The 4,116-nt window shown below is 34.5% G+C and overlaps 1 protein-coding gene across 1 annotated transcript in view; it reads right to left on the bottom strand.

Annotated features, from left to right (window-relative positions):
• LOC108976546 overlaps positions 1–550 on the bottom strand; it is a gene marked incomplete at its 3' end in the record, with an annotated part of 32,379 nt that extends 31,829 nt beyond the window's left edge. The window contains exon 1 of the mRNA XM_018945741.1: positions 438–550. The remainder of the gene's footprint in view (positions 1–437) is intronic.
• Positions 551–4,116: the final 3,566 nt, after the last annotated feature.

Here is a 4,116-nt window from a genome sequence, read left to right as displayed (position 1 = left end):
AATTTAAAAATTAATTTTCTATGTTAACTATAAAATTGAAATTAAGAAAATATGTAAAAAATGTGATATATAACAAATTCTTGTTTTTATTGCGTTCAGTTAAATAATCACATACAAATTTTAATTTTTTTCACCTCATTTCTATGGGTATACATAATTAAATTTTTTTTTTTTTTGTTTTTGGTAACAAATAAAAAAATTTTTGATAAATAATAGTTTCCGCATCTGTCATAAATCAACAAATTAATTTAACGCATACCACTACGCGACGGGCAACGATTTAATAAATCGATTTTTTCAAGCTGCCAAAACTTACATTACTTTACTGCTACTTTAGCTATTGGACACGCTCATTTGGCGCCGCCGCCGCGCTAATAAATTCATGTTACTTAACCTTCTAGCACAATAAATTACTTAAACAATTCGAAAGCATTTACCTCTATAAGCTGATTATTCAGCTTCTTTCGTCTCTTCGCCTCCTCGTCTCACTTTGTTTTGCCCGAAGCGCCAAGTAACGCCCGTTTTACTTCGACTCTTTAGTGGCTGAAATGAGTAAAGTTGTTGTTGTTTTTATTGTTGTCATGAACAATAACTAAGCATAAAAGTGTCGTTCAATTATAACAATAAATAAATTTTACAATGCGAATGCAAAGGCAGRAAAACTGCGAACAAAAACGGTGTAAAATGCAGCATCATGTTTCCGCAAACAGCGAACAATTGCAAAGGCAGGCAATGGCAGTGAGCAAAWGAGCGCAAAAAGATGATAAAACAGCTGAACGCTGCAATGCCAAGTGGAGAAACTCTACTGCTTTTCACCAATGTYATGAGAATCTGAAATCTTCATCAGTGGCAACTCTGCTTAGCTTAAATCCCAACCTTACTATTTGCCATAATGTGCTTAATTATTTTCTAAATACTTTGTTGTCATGTTGTTTTTGTTGTTAGTTGAAAACCCATTGTTATTCGCTTGCGATTCTGAAACAAGCAATTTTCCTCCAACGACCTTGCCAACTCACATAACGTTACCCATAGATATTTTGTCATAAATAACTGCCGCACTTTAGTGTCTACACGTTCGCAGCATATTGGCGGCGTCTCATAGAAATTCGTGTAAATAAACATGTAAACAATAGCAAACCGCAATAATACTTGTCAAATGCCATTGAACAACAATGTAAAGTGGAGCAATCTCAGTATGTGTACTATATATGGTATAAAGAAGATTACTGCATTAAACTAGTTTGAAACGTACTAGTTTGYAACTAGTATTGCTGCAGAGAAATCGAAGCAATTGAAAGGTTAATAATTCACGAGAACGACCTGATTAGAAATATCGACCACTAAGCGAAATAATATTAGGTTAAGTTAGGTTGGGTTCATCTGGTTCATCATGCCTATGCGTGTCTGGCCAGTTTGGGTCCTTTGCGTTACCGGATGGAGTACAGTTACTAGGTTCATGAGGACCTTTACGATGCCACCGCTTTACTCGAATTTTAATAGACTCTATGGTCTAACTATCGATACCTAATCCAGCGTATCATATGGTGGGTACCCCAGATGCTTACAGCGTAGTCTTGCAATGCGGAACAAGTGCATAGGAGATGATMCATTGTTTCCATAGTGCCTTGCTCTAGTTATTTCCTGCAGTCTTCTCGATTTGTCAGCRTCATTCTGCTGGCGTGTGTCGTCACCAGGCAGTAACCTCTTAGTATTCCGATTCCTACAGTCTCCWCTATCGAGTGCCAATGGGAATTTTGTGTACTTCCGATCTATCGTTTTGCAAATGACTTTTTTGCAGTTTTGCAATCAGGTAGCTCGTTCCATTGGGTTTTGATTTTCTTTACAATATTACTGTCCAGATCGTTGTATAGGCAATGCAGGGGTTTCCTAATRTTGATCATGTTTTCGAGGTTACTGCCTTGATTGCTGCTTGCCTCTGGAGTGTGTTGCCTTAAAGACCAGCTACGCGGCTTTCCTATACAGTCGACCGATGTTTACTTCCAGCCTCATACACTTAAATCCACGATTCTTCACCTATTTGGATGTCATAGACGAGTTTTGAAACACTGCCATCTTTTTTCTTGATCTTGATCTTGATTTCTCTCGACCAATCTACAAGAACTTTTATTTGTACGATTGACGAACTGTGTGGGACTCAAAGTAAACAATTATTTTTCAAACAATTGTTCATGAAATATTGATTGTATGCTGGTCCCACTAGCGCCTATAGTTTTCTCAATCTCACGATAGGTACCAAGGCAATCTTCCAATATCATTTTGTGCACGGTATTAATAGCTTCCGAAGCAAGAACTGATTTTCAGCTACCTTCACGAAATTCAGCTTGGATTGTGATCTACGTTCTCGAAATTATAATGAAGTTCATCGATACTCTATTGCTGATTTAGACCACGTCGAAGGTTGCAAAAAATAAYCGCGCAAAAATTTTGCTATTTAATGTCAGTTTTTGGCCGATATGAATATTTKTARTTACTTTAAACAACGCAAATAGCGCTCRTAGGTCAAAATTTTCTGAGCATGTACGAGTATAATAACAAAAATTTCAGAATTTAAGATGCGTTGGCAGATATATAAATTAAGGTTGCCAAATCCTGTCTAGATATAAAAGGCAACCATTGTCTGAGATTCTGTTCTATTTTGAGATCCATAACTGAACTATTTTGAGATAGTACAATGCTCTCCATAAATGTAGGAACGGAAACCGCACGACCAAGCATGCCCAAAGGGACCTGTTTACGCTACTCGTTTTGAAAAAAGTTCGGCTTTATCGGGATTAATAGAGCAARCACGTGTTTCATACCCAAAATAGCCATCAAAATCATTCGGACTAGATGTCGAGCTCTCTTGCCATATACTATTTTGAGATAGTACATATAAGGATTTCATATTTAAAACTGCACATTAGTGACCTCAGAACCAACTTAATAGTGATTGTATAATGAAAGAGTTGTCTACGAGTAATCACTGAAGCAAATTTGAAACCCGGTTTTGAGAACAACTCATGTAAAGGCAAACTGATTTAGCTGATTGAATCAGCGGCTAGACCTTAAAGGATGTAACTCAAAAAGTGTTTGAGATATTCATTAAAAATTTTATTTTATTATTATTATTTGTTATGTCTTTTAYTTAATTAAAAGTTTTAGTTGCCCTTTACCACACAATTCTATTTGTCGGATAATGACACTCTGTGAGTAAACCAGTGATATGTACTTGCCTATCATTTTCAAAGCCACACTGTGCCTATTCTATACCTGTATATCGTACATGTATAAGTAATAATATATATTTTTTGTGGGTGGGTGAATATATTAGCATGTGCACTTGCATTAGCGGCACTTAGTCACCACATTGTCATTTCTAATTTATAAAAACCGCATGAGCTTTTGTCTACTTCAAACCTGTAAAGGCGAATGTATCCCTGCATATATTGATACTATACATACATATATACAAACTAACATTTATTTGTTGATAGAATTATAAAACGTCGTTTGTAATATTTCGATTTGCGTTGCACCTTTGTTAGCAACTCGTTGGAATGCAAATAAAAATATGTATTTTCTGCTCCCTGTCGGCATTACTGTAGCGAATATAKTGTTATAATAGTTACCGAAATTCGGTAAAAACCAATTTTTTTCTGATTCATTTAAATATTATTTGAAAAAATTCGAATATTATTTGAAAAACTTCGAATATAGCGTTAGAATAGATACCGAAATTCGGTACAAATTACAAGTTTTTGAAAGACTTCACTTTGCTGTTCCCTGCTAGTATTTCTATAGCGAAAAAGTTAAAAATTTTACCCAAAAAACAGTATACATTTTATTTTATTTAATAAAAATTAAAATTAAAATAAATTGTTCACCCGCTTCTACGCCGAAAATTTTAAACTCGATACCGAAATTGCTACAAAATATTTTTTCTCTCATTTAAACTAAAATTATTAAAAAAAAAACTAGTTTTTCTGCTTGCTGTCGAAAATGTGTTTAATAACGAAAATATTAAGCTTGATACCGATAACAGGTAGAAATTTTTTTTTTCATTTGAAAAAAAAAATGCGATTTTCTCTTACAGTCATTTATATACAGAAAATATTA

The sequence above is a fragment of the Bactrocera latifrons genome, unplaced genomic scaffold, assembly GCF_001853355.1.
Source record: "Bactrocera latifrons isolate USDA-ARS-PBARC rearing strain unplaced genomic scaffold, ASM185335v1 scaffold_778, whole genome shotgun sequence".
NCBI classification, from domain to species: domain Eukaryota; kingdom Metazoa; phylum Arthropoda; class Insecta; order Diptera; family Tephritidae; genus Bactrocera; species Bactrocera latifrons.
Note: the sequence above shows the minus strand (reverse complement) of the source record. Positions and strands in the feature narration are given on the sequence as shown.